At 45.8% G+C, this 15,453-nt stretch overlaps 1 pseudogene; it reads right to left on the reverse strand.

Annotated features, from left to right (window-relative positions):
- Positions 1-12,166: 12,166 nt before the first annotated feature.
- LOC105534218 lies at positions 12,167-14,308 on the reverse strand (annotated as a pseudogene).
- Between the last annotated feature and the right edge of the window lie 1,145 nt (positions 14,309-15,453).

The raw sequence follows: 15,453 nt of genomic DNA on the forward strand, positions 1-15,453 counted from the left end.
AAAAAAAAAAAAAAGTGATTGTGGGAACAGTGTTCTGCAGAAGTGGGATGGATCAACCACACTGATTGAGAAATGGCATAGTGGGAAAAAGGAACTGTCTCTGATTGACTCAGGAAGACAAGTGGGATCAATGAGTGTCCACAGGTTACCAGCTTAGCAATAAAGGCAACAGGAAGTTGAGGGCTTGCCAGTGCTGTTTCAGTGCTTTCTAATGATATCTATAGAGCGTTAACCTTGGGCAGGAGTTTCATTCTTAGGATACTTGAGAGTGTGGAGTTTGGGGGCAAGGGAGAATAATCTAAGAATACATTGTGTTCGAGAGCCATTTGTTTTTGAAAACACTGTTGAGTTTGGAGAACATTGCCAGATCTGAGCTGCCAACCTAACTTTCAGATAATAAACTTTCATAAAATGAACTGTTTTCCTTTTGTCTTGGTACATAGTTCAAATGACATATAAACCATATGCTTCTGCAGAGCACCGTTTGAGGTAATAACACCTCACGGATTACCTCTATAACCTTTACTCAGCTGTTCACTTCACCAAATTTTTTGTAGGTAGATGTTTGATAGATGTAAAATACTTCATGAGATTTTCTCACAAACTGCCTTGCAAGTTAAGAGGAATCCCAAGGATCAGAGACTGACAGGTGTTACTGCCTTTAAGCCAACGGAATTGACAACGTTGCAGATGATGTAAGACAGAAAAGCCCGGTGCAGTGGCTCACGCTTGTAATCCCAGCACTTTGGGACGCCAAGGTGGGTGGATCACAAGGTGAGGAGATCGAGACCATCCTGGCCAACAAGGTGAAACCCCATCTCTAATAAAAACACAAAAATTAGCTGGATGTGGTGGCACGTGTCTGTAATCTCAGCTACTCGTGAGGCTGAGGCAGGAGAATCTCTTGAACCTGGGAGGCAGAGGTTGCAGTGAGCTGAGATCGCACCACTGCACTCCAGCCTGGAGACAGAGCTAGACTCCATCTAAAAACAAAACAAAACAGAAAATAAATTTTCATGAAATGATTGTGGAGATAGGAAAAATAGGGCTGTGAGAAGTACCCTTCTCCACAGGGGTATTCCTTATCAAGGCACTGAATATGGAAACATTTTATGGCCCCAAAGACCTGAACCTGTCATGCTGCTCTGCACAGCAGCCACTGGGAGGCTCTTTTGACTAGCAGTTCTTCAAGCTAGTGCCACAAAAGGATTAGTTATTGTGAAAAGCCAAAGATAGCAATGTACTCAGTATCCCTTGGGTTTTATACAATCAAGCATGACATATCTGTACAATTTCTATCAACCTGCAAACCAGGTATAAAAACACATTGCACAAGGTGGGTATTGAAGTATTCATTTAATAACCTTAATGCACACTGGGCCTGTGCATGTGCTGCGTTTTATGGGGTGTGAAGGCAATGACTCCATCTGTCTTCATGATGCCCTTGGCTGAGATGTCCAGTCATTCCTGTGATCAAAATTGGACTGCAAATTTCTAAGGATGGAGTAGATGTAGAGATATCTGACTTACAACTGTGATTTGGTCTCTTGCTTTGGCTGACTAAGCAAAATCTCTGAATATAAAAATAAAAAGCACTTACTTTCTGGTCAAAAACAGAAGAAATCTGTCATTCATGCATTCTTATCATAACAGCTAAACTGAACTAAAACCAAATATCAGTGCTCTCTTTTGCAGATTTACCTGGAAAGGATCTTAACTTATGCTGAAATTGACATTTGTCCATCTAACTGGAAAAGGATTTCCTTGGGAGTCACTCTGTTTGCCTCCAAGATTATGAATGATCAAGCTGTACAAAATGTGGACAACTCTCAGATCTTCAAGGATATCCCAGTAAAGGACATGTGAGTTTATAAGGTTTTGTTAAACTTTCTAACCATTTTCAAATACCTCATTTTTTCCCATACAGTCAACACTTTCAAAATATTTTGAAAGGTAACATTGTACAGATAATGAAGATAGGTAAAAAACTACCTATGTTTTTCTATCCAGATTTAGTATAACAATTGGTATTTTTCATTATTAATGAATAAAAATACTCAAACTACAAACAGAAAGGAAAGACCTTAACATAATATGTTATACATTTTAAAAAAACAAAGCTAACATAATGGTGAAAGCTTTTATCCTAAGAGCAAAAACAAGGATGCCTGCTTTTACCACTTCTATTTAATGTAGTATGGCAGGTTCTAGTTAGAGCAGTAAGGCAAGAAAAAGAATAAAAAATATTCCAATTAAAAAAGAGAAGGTAAAAGTATCTGTTTGCAGATGATATAATCTTGTATATTGTGAAAGAAACTGTCAGGAGCAATAAATAAAATTCAATTAAGTTGCAGGATACAAAAATCAATACATAAAATCATTTGTATTTCTACAATAACTAACAATAAACTACATGAAGAAAAATCAAGACAACAGTATCATTTATGATACCGTCGAAAGAATAAAATACTTAGAAACCAACTTAACCAAGGTAATGAAAAACCTGTACGGTGAAAACTATAAACATTGCAGAAAGGTATTAAAGATGACTCAAATGAAAAGACACCATGTGTTCATGGATTGGAAGACAAAACCTTGTCAAGATGTCATTGTTATCCATAGTCATCTACAGATTCAATGAAATTCCTATAAAAATCCCAACATTTGCAAAAATAGAAAAACCTATTCTAAAATTCAGATGAAATCTCAAAAAAAAAAAAAAAACCCGTGTCCCAATCTATATTAAAATAAGCAAAGTTAAAGGACTAACGCCTTGTGCTTTCAAACTTACTGCAATGTTTCAGTACCCAAAAAATGTTGTACCAGCATAGAGACAGACATGAAGACCAAGGCAATATTGGTCATAATTTTCAACAAGGCAGCCAAAACTATTCAATGAGACAGGACAGTATTTTTAAATGGTGCTAGAAAAACTGGATATTTACATGGAAAAGAATGATGTTGAACCCTTACTTTACACCATATACAAAACAATTAAAAATGGATCAAACATCTAATTGTGAGAGCTAAAGCTATAAAACCCTTAGAAGAAAACATAGGGAAAAAGTTTCATAACATAGAATCTGGCAATAATTTCTTGGATATGACAGTGAAAGTGCAGGCAACACAACAAAAATACATAAAAATAACATTATTAAAGTTAAAACCTTTTGTGTATCTGAAGATACAATCAATAGATTGAATATACAATTCACAGAGGGGGAGAAAATATCCACACACTATATATCTGATAAGTAATTAATATCCAGGCTATATTAAGACCACAGCAATAACAACAACATCAAATTTAAAAATGAGCAAAGATTTTAAAATAAACATTTCTTTAAAGAAGATACACAAATGATCAGTAAGCACAGGGTGAGGTGCTCAGCATCAATTATGAGAACAATGTACATCAAAAGCACAATGCAATACCAACTGACACACATAAGTATAGATACCATAAAACAATAACAACAACAATAAACCAAAACAAACAACAAAAACCCAGAGAACAGCAAATACTGGATGTGGAGAAGTCAGAAGTCTTGCATACTACTGGTGGGAAAGTAAAATGGCACAGCCACTGTGGAAAAGAGTAATCACCATATGATCTAGCAATTCTGCTTTTGGGTATATACCTAAAAGAACTGAAAGCAGGAATTTGCACAGATATTTGCACACCCATATTTATAGCAGCACCCACAATAGCCAAAGAGTAGAAACCACCAAAATGTCCATCTATAGATGAATGGGTAAGCAAATATAGTCAATACATACAATGATATCTTCAATCTTAAAAATAAAAGAAATTTTGATACATGCTACAACAAAACTTGAGAAGATTTTGCTAAGTAAAATACGTTAGACAAAAAAGCAAATACTGTATGTTTCCACTTATATGAAGCACCCAGAGTAGTCAAATTTATAGACATAGAAAATAAAATAGTGGAGGTCAGGGGATGGGAGGAAGGGAAATGGGGAGTTATTTTTCCATAGATAGAATTTCAGTTTGGGATGATAAAATAGTTTTGAAAATGGATAGTGGTGATGGTTGCACAACAATGTATTTGTACTTAATGCCACTGAATTATACACCTCAAAGTGGTTACAGTGGTAAACTTTGTTATGCATATTTTACCACAGTAAAAAACTTAGCAAATATTTTTAAATCTACATTTTTCTTTGAACTCTTTATATCTGATATGGTTTGGCTTGGTATCCCCACCCAAATCTCATCTTGAATTGTACTCCCATATTTCCCACATGTTGTGGGAGTGACCTGGTGGGAGATTATTGGATCATGGGGACAGTTTCCCCTCTGCTGTTCTCATGGTAGTGACTAAGTCTCATCAGATCTGATGGTTTGATAAGGGGAAATCCGTCTCACTTGGCTTTTATTCTCTCTCCTGCTGTCACCATGTGAGACGTACCTTTCAATTTCCACCATGATTGTGAGGCCTCCTTAGCCATGTGAAACTGTAAGTACAGTAAACCTCTTTCTTTTGTAAATTGCTGAGTCTCGGGTATGTCTTTATCAGCAGCATGAAAATGCACTAATACAACATTCTTTGTTCATTTTCAATTTTTTTGCTGGTATTTTAATAATTTATGACAGCTTTATATATACATTACCCAAATTAGCTTTTTGTCTGTCATATATGTTGGAGATTTCCCCAGTCCGTTGACTTTTGACTTTGAGGCATTTTTTTCTCATTGAAAGTTTTAATTTTTATGAAGTCAAATTCATCAGTCTTCTATTTGATGACTTCTTCATTTAGGAGCTTAGGAGTTTCAGTTTAGGATAATAATAAAGTTGTAGATATGGATAAAGGAGATGGTTATACAACCATGTGAGTATACTGAATGCCATTGAACTGTACATTTAAACATGATTAAAATGGTGAGATTTATGTTATATATATTTTACCACCAGAAAAGGGCCAGGCTTAGATGTTTATGTTAGCGGTTTGGAGTAGCTCTGACACCTATTCCCCTCTAGGGCTCTAATTTATAAAGCACCCACACAATAAAAGCAGATAGTGACTTCACTTATCTTCATGGCATCTTATAAGCCCCACACCAGGGACTGTCTTCGAAAGCTGTTGTGGAAAAACTGGCATAAACTCGAGGTCAATATGAGACTTCTTGTCTCTTCTCATGCTGCTAATAAAGACATACTTGAAACTGGGTAATTTATAAAGGAAAGAAAGTTTAATGGACTCACAGTTCCACCTGGCTAGGGAGGCCTCAAGATCACAAAGGAAGGTAAAGAAGGAGCAAAGTCATGTCTTACATTGTGGCAGGCAAGAAGGAAGTGAGAGCCAAGTTAAGTGGGAAGTCCCTTATAAAACCATCAGATCTCATGAGGACTCGCTCAATATCATAACGGCATGGGGAAACCACTCCCATGATTCATTTCTTTCCACCTGGTCCCACCCTTGACACATGGGGAATCACAATTCAAGATGAGATTTGGGTGGGGACACAGAGCCAAACCATGTTATTCCATCCACAGCCCCTCCCAAATCTCATGTTCTCACATTTCAAAACCAATTTTGCTTTCCCAATAGTCCCCCAAAGTCTTAACTCATTTAAGCATTAACTCAAAAGTCCACACTCCAAAGTCTCATCTGAGACAAGTACCTTCCACCTATCAGCCTGTAAAGTCAAAAGAAAGTTAGTTACTTCCTAGATACAATGGGGGTACAGACATTGGATAAATAAATACACCTGTTCCAAATGTGAGAAGCTGGCCAAAATGAAGGGGCTATAGGCCCCATGCAATTCCAAAATCCGGCAGGGCAGTCAATTCTTAAAGCTCTGAAATGATCTCCTTTGACTCCATGTCTCACATCCAGGTCTTGCTGATGCAAGGCTGCCCACAGCCTCGGGCAGCTCTGTCCCTGTGGCTTTGCAGAGTACAGCCTTGCCCCCTGGCTACTTTCATGGGCTGGCATTGTGTATCTGGGGCTTTTTCAGGTGCACAGTGCAAGCTGTAGGTGGGTCTACCATTCTGGGATCTGGAAGATAGTGGCCCTCTGCTCACAGCTCCACTAGGCAGTGCCCCAGTGGGGACTCTGTGTGGGGGCTCCAACCCCACCTTTTCCTTCCACACTGCTCTAGCAGAGGTTCTCCAGAGGGGCTGTACCCCTGCAGCAAACTTTGCCTGGACATCCAAGCATGTCCATACATCCTCTGAAATCTAGGCAGAGGTTCCCAAACCTCAATTCTTGACTTCTACACACCTACAGGCCCAACACCATGTGTAAGCCACCAAGGCTTGAGGCTTGTACCTGTGAAGCAATGGCCTGAACTGTACCTTGGTCCCTTTTAGTCACGGTTGGAGTGACTGGGATGCAGGGCACCAAATCCCAAGGCTGCACACTGCAGGGGGCCTCTAAACCTGGCCCAGGAAACCATTTTCTCCTCCCAGGCCTTTAGGCCTGTGATGGGAGGGGCTGCTGTGAAGGTCTCTGACATGCCTTGGAAACATTTTCCCCGTTGTCTTGGTGATTAACATTCAGCCCCTTGTTGCTTATACAAATTTCTGCTGTAGGCTTGAATTTCTCCACAGAAAATGGGTTTTTTCTTTTCTGCTGCATCATCAGGCTGCAAATTTTTCAAGCTTTGATGAAGGGGTGGCCTGCCCCTCCACACCCGTGGGCGTTTCCTGTTAGGTGGAATGAGAGACTTGAGAAAAGAAATGAGACACAGAGACAAAGTATAGAGAAAGAAAAAGTGGGTCCAGGGGACCGGCACTCAGCATAGAGGACCCACGCTGGCACCGGTCCCTTAGTTCCCTTAGTATTTATTGATAATTATCTTTACCATCTTAAAGAAAAGGAAGTGGCAGGATAATAGGATCATTATAGGGAGAAAGTCAGCAGTAAGACATATGAATAAAGTTCTCTGTGACACGAATAAGTTTAAGGAAAAGTGCTGTGCCTTGATATGCATATGTAAATATCTCCATAAACCTTTTTAGTGCATAAAGAGCAGCATTGAGCTAGTAAGTCCCGACTTTTAACCAGTAACCTGCTTTCAGGCACTTGTTTAACAAAGCACACCCTGCACAGCCCCAAATCCTTTAAACCTTGAGTCACCATAGCACATGTCTCTTGCAAGGACAAGGTTAGGGGTAGGGTCACAGATTAACAGCATCTCAAATACAGAACAAAATGGAGTCTCTTATGTCTACTTCTTTCTATATAGACACAGTAACAGGCTGATCTCTCTTTCTTTTCCCCACACTTTTATGCTCTGCTTCCTCTTTATTTTGAGATGGAGTTTCACCCTGGTCCCCCAGAATGGAGTACAATGGCATGATCTCAGCTCACTGCAACCTCCGCCTCCTGGGTTTAAGTGATTCTCCTGCCTCAGCCTCCTGAGTAGCTGGGATTACAGGTGCCTGCCACCACGTCTGGCTAATTTTTGTATTATTAGTAGAGACAGGGTTTCACTATGTTGGTGAAGCTGGTCTTGAACTCCTGACCTCAAGTAACCCACCCACCTTGGCCTCCCAAAGTGCTAGGATTACAGGCATGAGCCACTGTGCCTGGCCCCTCTGTGTTCTTTTGAATGTTTTGCTGTTTAGAAATTTCTTCTGCAAGATACCCTAAATCATCTCAAGTTCAAAGTCCCACAAATCTCTAGGGCAGGGGCAAAGTGCCACCAGTCTCTTTGCATAGCATGAGTGACCTTTACTGCAGTTCCCAACAAGATCCTTATCTCTGAGACCACCTCAGCCTGGACCTTATTGTCCGTATCACTATCAGCATTTTGGTCAAAGCCATTCAACAAGTCTCTAGGCAGTTCCAAACCTTCCAACATCTTCCTGTCTTCTAAGCTCTCCAAACTGTTCCAACCTCTGCCTGTTACCCAGGTCCAAAGTCACTTCCACATTTTGGGGTGTCTTTACACTAACACTCTATTCCTGGGACCAATTTACTGTATTAGTCTGTCCTCATACTGCTAATAAAGACATTCCTGAGACTGGGTAATATATAAAGGAAAGGAGGTTTAATGGACTCACAGTTCCACATGGCTGAGGAGGCCCCACAATCATGGCAGAAGGTGAAAGAGGAGCAAAGTCACACCTTACATGGCAGCAGGCATGAGAGGAGTGAGAGCCAAGTGAAGGGGGAAGCCCCTTATAAAACCATCAGCTCTTGGGAGAACTCAGTCACTATCATGAGAATAGTATGGGGGAAACTGCCCCATGATTTAATTATCTCCACCTGGTCCCATCCTTGACACATGGGCATTATCACAAATTAAGGTAAGATTTGGGTAGGGACAGAGAGCCAAACCATATAACGTCCTATCCCCTATTCTGGAACTAGATGGAGGAACATATGCATGCACCTGGAGAGATTAGATGGGGCAAGCAGAACAGTCTTGCCCAAATCATCCCATGAGCCTGGACCTTGAGCCCTCTCATATGCTGTCAGGCATGTATCATACCAAGAAAGGAGGCTAGGAGGGTACTGTATCTACCTGTATACAGGGAGCTATGAAATATCTGAGTTGAGAATGTGACACATGAGAGGACAGAGTCAGTATGACCTTTACACAGTGACCTGGCTCAAATAATTTCAGGCTTGCATTAACCAGGTGAGTTCCTCTTTCTCTCCAAGGCAGGTAAACTAGAGGGGTGAAGTGGGAGTTGGGGATAATTTTGGGTAGTACTTATTCTGTGTTCTAAATAAGAAAACCATAAATGCCCTCTTTCAGGGTCCAAATATTAGGTGAAAAAAATCCCTTTGTCATCTCAGTCATGTACTGTGGACTCCAGCCGAGCAGTACACAAATATTCATTTACACTTTCTCTCTGCATAACGTGGGCTTTTCCAGTATTATGATGTAGCTGACTAAGTCCTCTCATGTTACTAACCGGGGACCAGACTACTGAATGTCATAACAGGTGGCCAGCATGTCTGTGAAGGGCAGAAACTGGGGAAACAGCTGGCAGAAGCCAGCTAGTAAGGACCCAATGCCCACTCCATAGAGGACTCCACACTTACAATACCAGGCTGCCTCACTAGTTATGCCCCCAAATAAAAAAACAAAACTCCTCTGCAGAATGTGTGTACACACACCTAAATACATGCACACAGCTACATGCAAAGGGAAAGGGCTTGGAAGAAACCAGATCCACCTCTGAACACCAGTTACTTCTGGGAAAGGGGCAGATGAAGACAACTGCCCCATTATCTTTTAAACTGATGAGCCTGTGTTAACTTTGCACTCTTTGGGTTATTACACAAGCCCTGCAGAACTGAACCACCATCAACCACTTGCACTTTTCCTGATACCAAATGATGACTTCCCTCAAAGTTCAGCCCCACCACCTGCTTCCCATGTAGGGGGCTACTGACCTCCTGGGGTGCAGTCCTGGTCCCAGGTAGGGGGCCACTGGCCTCCTGGGGTACAGGGCTCCAGGCTAAATCCACCCCACAGATTCCTAGTGAAACCAGCATGTGTCCAAGGGGCTTTCCCATGCCTGGGCAATGTGCCCACCAGAGAAATATGCCTATACTTGCTCCCCTAGGACAGACTCCCTTTCCCTTCAGTTGGAATGAGGGGTAGGGAAGATTTCATGGTGTCTGGTAGAGGTTGGGTATGCTGAATCTGATGTGCTGTCAGAAGCTCCCCAGAGTCAGGTGCATTCTCAGCACATGGCGTGTGCTGCCCCTTCAAGCTGTGAGAGTCCCAGAAGGCAGGTGCTACTGCAACCCCCATTTACAGGTAAGCAGAGGTCAGGTGATCTGCAGCAAGCCAAGAAGCTAAGAGGCCAAAACGCTGGATCTGCATTTTGCTTGAAGAGGCCCCATCTGGCTGCCTGAGGCTGCTCTTGAGACTCCTCCTGCCGCCTGCTCCTCCTCTTCCCTCTGCAGCTATGCCAGCTTCTACCCACAGCTGTGCTCCAGGTGGGGAACATCTATGGGTACACCATGGCACAGCTGCTCAAAAACCACAGCATGTAGTAGAGCCCCCACTTCATGCTGTCTCCCATGTCCAAGTCCAAGTTCATCTAGGGCTTTAATGAGACCAAGCTCCACTGAATTCCCGGATAGTAGATAATCCCTACAATCCCTTCTACATGGGTAAGCCACCAGACCTTGGCCCTGCTCCCTCCTGGCCCCATCATTCTGCTTCAATTGCTTACACGCTACCCTGTCTGTACTGTTTTGAAGCCCTACAAGAACGTTGAGATTCTGAGCTGACTCCCACTGAAGGAAGAAAACCATCAGCAGTCACCAGGTTCTGCTTTCTGGAAGCTTCATGCCCCCTCCCACCATGGCCCATGCTTGCCGGGCTGGAAGCGGGACTCCTGAGACTTGAGAAACACAGACCTGCAGCTGGCATATTAAAAAAAAGGCCCCTAAGAGGATCACTCCCATCCATGAAGTCCCAGGTGGAACCAGGTAATTGGGAAATACACAGGAGCCAAGCCTGGGCCCCACTCAGAACCAGGTGGGAACTGCAGCAGTGACTTGCCCCCTCTGCCACTCTGGCTGTACCACTGCAGGAGGGAGGAACATCTGACACCACCCACGAGTGGGGACACTAGTTATGGGCAGCTTCCAGTTGTTGCTGCAGTTGAACCTTCCCAACCAGCTCCATGTAAGGCCAAGTCAGGTGGGTGAAGGCCTGGGCTGTGCTGGGCAAGGACACCCCTCAGAGGGCAAGAGCCAGTGAGGAGGGCTGTCACAGAGGCCCCTTTTCCTGCTCTGAGAACAGGTTGGGGCATTAAAGGGGAACTTCTCTCACCTCCCAGCTGTGTCCCTACCCAGGGACATATTTTCCAAAGATGAGACACTCCTCTGCTTGCCTGTGAAGCAATTGGCAGCATTTAGGGAAAAGGAGATGAGCCTCACCTGCCTTCCCTGATGCATCTGAGACAGGTGGGCAGGCCTAGGGGAAGGCCAAGGGGATCTGGGGTAGGACATGAACATCTGCCCAACCCCAGGCTATGCTGGCTTCATCTTCCTGATCCACCTGTGTGATGGGGTGAATTACCAACAGGGTATCATACAGGCCATGGCTGAGTTCTATAAGAGCCAGGTAGAAGAGCACTGTCCTGGGTGTGCTCCCAAGCACCCAGCTCACACACATCTTATTGACAGCTTCCTGGAGGCAGGCCTCGAAGTCCAGGCTTCCTGAGAGGCCTGGGAAAGAGGCTCTGCCTGGCTTAAGGGCCTGACCCCAAAGGTGCCACTTCCACCTCTCTCATCCTGATAGCCTTGTATTCTCCCCCTGCTTTGAAGCGGGGGATAGGTGAGACAAGAGGCAGTGTACATTAGCTACTTTTCCAGGGAGTGCCATCCCTCCAGCCTGGGGCAGAACAGACCCCTGAGTAGGCATTTTCATCACTGGTTGCCAGATTCCCAGTTTCTGTTCAGAAACTGCACCCATGGAGAGACACACACAGGCCCAGTGACCACATGTACAGCCCCCAGGGCCTAATTCCCTTCTACATGCATGTGAGTACACAGTGGGCTTGATTCCTGCCAACTAGTCTCTGCCCCTGCCAGATATTCATGTGCCCATATGATTAGGGGGAAGAGGTCACACTGACACACCCACGCTATCATGGGGAACGGGTTGCTGGCCCCCTATTTGACCACCCTTTATTGCTGGTTCAGGACCAGTAGTGCTACTACATTGTCTCCAAGGTCCCACCTTGGGGTAGAATTGCCCAACCCTTTTGGAAGTAGGGTGGGGGTGGGCAACACTGGCCTCTTTTAAGTTAGAGACCAGCTGGTCCTGTGGAGGAGAAGCCAGGGTTGCCTTCAGGAAGCAGGTTCCCTACTGAGCAGATGACCAAGGCCCAGGGCAGGTTCAAGCTCCTGTGAAGCATGCTTGCCATGTCCATAGCCCATACTAACCCCGCCAGGAACCACTGGAATGCTTGTTCCTGGGCATAGAAGCCCAAGTCAGCTGTAACCTTGCAGCACAATTACATCTGCCAGCAGTACCCAGAGGGCCTATAGAAAGTGCAGGTGAAAGCAGATGCTAAGAGAATGCTCTATTAGGCAAAACTGCATACTATGAAAATGCTTTAGAATGCAACAAGAGGAGATGTGAAGACACAAAGAACAAGTGCGTAGTGACACATGGCTATCAGAACACACTAGAGAATCCACACCACTTCCCCTCTTTACCCAGAAAAGGCAGGCTCTAGGCCACCTCCTTCCTCCTCGGCTGTGGCATCCTGGTACTGCTTACTCAGACAGCAGGTCGTTCATGTTGCTCTCGGCCTTGGTGAACTCCATCAGGTCCATGCCCTCACCCATGTACCAGTGCAGGAAGGCCTGGAACACACTTGAACAGCTCCAGGATGGCGAGTTGTTGCCGATGCAGGTGGCTGACATTTTTAGCCCCTTAGGTGCAATGGCACAGATGGCCGTTTTCACATTGTGAGAGCCAGTCAGCAAAGTAGCTGCTGTTCTTGTTTTAAATATTGAACATTTGCTCATCCACCTACTTCATGGACACACAACCTCTGAAAATGGCAGCCACCATTAGGTAGTGGCCATGACGGGGCTCACAGGCAACCATCATATTCCTAGCATCAAATATCTGCTGGGTAAGCTCAGCCACAGTCAGGGCCCAGTACTGTTGGCTGCCCTGGCTGGTCGGTGGGGCAAAGTCAGGCATGAAGAAGTGCACAGCTGGGGAAATGGGATCATGTTCATGGCCAGCCTTTGCAGGTCAGTATTCAGCTGGCCTGGGAAGCGCAGGCACATGATGACCCCACTCATGGTAGCAGACACCAGGTGATTCAGGTCACCGTAGGTGGGTGTGGGCAGTTTTAGGGTTCTGGAACAGATGTCATGCAGAACTACAGGGCTTCGCTATCAATGCAAAGGTCTCCTTTGCAATTGCTATGAGCTGGTGGACTGAGAGGGTGGCACTGTAGGACTCCACCATGGTATCTGACACCTTGGGCAAAGGCAGAACACTGTTTATGATCCTGTCTGGGTACCCCTCCCAGATCTTACTGATGAGAAGGGTACCCATCCCAGATCCAGTCCCTCCACCCAGGGAGCGGGTAAGCTGGAAACCCTGCAGGCAGTCACAGTTCTGACTTTTTTCACAACATCCATCACCGACGCCTTCAGCTCTGCACCTTCTGTGTAGTGCCCCTTGGCCCAGTTGTTCCCGACCCCACACTGACCTGTAAGACAGTACAGCAAGTCACTGGATGGCCAGATATACAGTCATCAGGGGCCACCACAATGCAAAAAAGGGCCAAGTATCACATGTGAGGTGAAAGCACCATTCACCCTGCAGGTGGAGCAGGTGGACCTCCCCCCACAAAGCTAAAGGACAGCAGCCTCCCCTGTTAGAAATTAAGTCAGGAGCCGAACCTGAGACAGCCTAACAACAGACCTTCTGCAGGTGGCTCCTGCCCATCCCCAAGGAAAGCAGCAGCTTCTGCCCCCAGCTCAGCTCCCTGCAGAAAGATTGCATCAGCAGCTCATCTCAGGCAGACAGCTGGGCCTTCCTCCCAAAGCCCGTTTAGGAGAAGGAGATTGAGTGACTCAGGATACGAGGGTGTTCAGGGGCCCTAGCTCCACAGTTCCCACAGCGATGACCTTGGGGCACTCCGTGAATCTGAGCTGCCCTGGCTAAGGAGCCCCACCCCAGTCCTCACCCACAGCTCACCGAAGATGTCGTCCGACCTGAAGACCCCCTCGAAGGGCCCCGAGCGCACAGAGTCCACGGTGCCCGGCTCCGGATCCACGAGCACAGCGCGGGGCAGGTACCTGCCACCTGAGGGGAGTGGGAGGGCATCAGCGAGCAGAGGGCCGCCATTCCCAGGACGGTGGTGGGGGAAGGGCTGGGGTCTCACACCTGGCCTCGTTGTAGTATACATTGAGGCGCTCCAGATGCAGGTCGCTGTCCCCGTGGGAGGTCCCAGCAGAGTCGATGGTTTGTTCATCAGAGATCACCTCCCAGAACTGCGAGAGACACGAGGGGCCAGACAGGCCAGGGCTGAGTCACGGAGGCTGCGGAGCCCGAGGCTCCCCAGCCCCTCTTCTACCCCCAGCCCCTCTCCTACCCCCACTCCAGGCCTCTGGATCCATGGAGGTCCGCCCTGGCTGCCTAGCCAGCCACCCAGGTCCACCGTGATCCAAGCAGGGAGCCCAGGGGCCTCAATAGAGCTCCTGCCACTGCCAACATCTTCCCGGGCCACCCGGCAGGCCTGCGCTGGGCCCTCAAAGCCGCGGCCACCAACCTGGGTGTGAATCTGGTTCCCGCACCGCCGGGTCTGCGATAGCACGATCTCCCTCATGGCCACTGCGGGACTAGGGCGGAAGGAGAAAAGCAAGGAGGAGCAGACGCGCAGCGACAGTGCCAGTGCTCCGCCAACGCTAAAATAACCCCGCGCCCACCTCCCCCAGCCTCAGACTGGGCTACCAGAATAAGCAACAGCTTTACTTCCACACAGGTGTACCCACCTGTGAATCCGTTGGCGTTCAAGGTCTGTTGGAGGGCTCAGGTGGCCTTGCTGTGATCCTTTCCACGTTGGGGAAAGCTGGTCAGCTGGAGAACTTCCTCCCATGTCTTTAGTAAGACTAAATCCCAAGCTGAGCTGAAACAGAATTTTCCTCCCATATGGGAAGGGAAGGCTTTTGTTTCCATATTCACAGCGTGTCTTTGCACCTGTCCTAGATTGACAACATAATTTTGTAACTGATGAGCCCTTTCATCTATTAGGAGATCTGTGGTTAGGAAAGACCTTCTGTATGTTAACTCAATAGGATGTACTTATAAGTTTTCCTTTGGAGCAGCTCAAACCCAGAGTAAGCTATGCGTGTTAGAGATAGTCAGGCCTCTGACTTAGCTAGAGTCTTCTTTAGAGTATGATTAACACTTTCACCTTTCCAGAGGACTGCGGTCTCCTCGCAGAGTGAAGGTGATATTGGATTCCTAAAGCTGAGGATAGCTGTTGGGAAATGACTGCTGTGAAAGAGGGCCATTGTCACTTTGCAGGCCTTTAGATGACCCAAAAGGAGGAATTATTTCTTCTGGTAAACACTTTTCAGATAGGGTGGAGAATGCCTCGATCTAACCAGTGAATGTATCAGTAAGCATTAGCAAATATTTGAATCTCCTGCAGAAAGGCATCTGAGTAAATTAGAGTTGCCAGCCCTCACCTGGATGGGTGCCTCAATGTTGGACAGGTTTAACTGGAAGGGGAGAAAATTGCTGGCTCTTTGGGTTATTTCAGGCACTGAATCACCTGCTTTAGTGTCTTGAAAAGATTTATCCCCATAAGCAAATGAGACATTAGCTGAATCAAAGAATCCCTTCTAGGGTGAAAAGAATCATGAATGTGCTTAATTATTTTCCTACGATTGGTACTTGGCATTAGTAATTTATTGCGATCAGTCAGCCAGCCAGAGTGGTCCTGGGCTGAACTGCAATCCCTGCCCC

The sequence above is a fragment of the Mandrillus leucophaeus genome, unplaced genomic scaffold (genome assembly GCF_000951045.1).
Source record: "Mandrillus leucophaeus isolate KB7577 unplaced genomic scaffold, Mleu.le_1.0 Scaffold1317, whole genome shotgun sequence".
Taxonomy (NCBI): Eukaryota; Metazoa; Chordata; class Mammalia; order Primates; family Cercopithecidae; genus Mandrillus; species Mandrillus leucophaeus.